The sequence below is a fragment of the Guillardia theta genome (assembly GCF_000315625.1).
Source record: "Guillardia theta CCMP2712 unplaced genomic scaffold GUITHscaffold_208, whole genome shotgun sequence".
NCBI lineage: Eukaryota > Cryptophyceae > Pyrenomonadales > Geminigeraceae > Guillardia > Guillardia theta.
In genome coordinates this window covers 63,444-64,705 of record NW_005434468.1, presented here as the reverse complement: position 1 = coordinate 64,705, position 1,262 = coordinate 63,444, and positions in this window count along the sequence as shown.

Sequence of the window (1,262 nt, the reverse complement as noted above, 5' to 3'; positions counted from 1 at the left end):
CATCTTCCTCCTCCTCCTCCTCCTCCTCCTCCTCCTCCTCCTCCTCCTCCTCCTCCTCCTCCTCCTCCTCCTCCTCCTCCTCCTCCTCCTCCTCCTCCATGGACTCAACGCTTCATCACACCTAGCGATGATGCCTTCTATGTCCACCTACCCCACCCCTCTGGAAGAACCCCTACTTGAATTACCCCTACCCCTTTTTATCTTTTGAAGTACCCGGTTATTTAGAGAGTTTGAATGCACCCCTACCCACTGAATTGATAATACCCTTGCAACAGCTTGCAAATAGGATACTACTAGGGTGGTATCAGCACCCCTGGTCAAAAACCTGGTCTGACTAGGGGTACCAGAAGGGGAAATTCAGGGTGGGTCAAGTGAGAGGGAGGTGGGGGTGATAGGTTCAAGTGCACGAGCGAATGGGTAAGATTGAGGCAAAAATTCAATCTTTTAGGGTAATTTTCAAAATTACAAATAAATACACTTCAAATCAAACAACATGAAATTTTCAATTGGCTGGCATCTGAAATGACGAAAACTTGACCGTTACGCTTGTTTCTACTTCCGAGTTCAATTCGTAACCGTCCGGTACGGTCAGGCCCGCCGGCCCGCGCCGTTCAGTCACCGCCGTCACGGTGAGCCTGTCGGACCGTCACTGCTGAGGCTGCCGCAGTGCCCGCGGCCGCCACTTGCAGCCCGGCTGCAGCCCGGGCGGCCCACTGGCCCCGATTCACGGCCACGGCGGCAACCGTGACTCAGCCGCACTGAACTTCGGACTCGGACTCGGAAACTTTCAAGTTTCGATACTAGTGACTTGCCCGGCCGTGATTAATCCGGAACTAGCTTGTGTATGACTGAGATGGAGTCCTACTTAGTGCGGACCGTGCGCCAATCGGACCGCCGCCGTTACTAGTGAGCAGTGACCGTGGCACGTCCTACCGTAGTACAGTGGCGGCCTGGCCGCTGGCGGCACCCGGTCACTCAGGCCAGTGACTGTTCCGATCAGATCGGACTCCCGGACTAGCCTAAGTTCGTTTGGACACGGTTCAATGTTTGCCCTCACTGACTTGAGTAAAGAAGTCTTCTGGCAGTAAGTGTGGGGCCGCGCTCAACTCGTGACTGCGGCCGGGCCGCGCCAGCCGCAGTGAGCCCGGCCCGCGGCCGGGCCGGCTCAGTGAGACCCGGGCCCCGACCGGGTAGTTTGAGTCGCCGGTTGACTTCACAAGGGGGTGGTTGCCGAGTAAAACAGGGGGGGGGGGGGGGGGGGC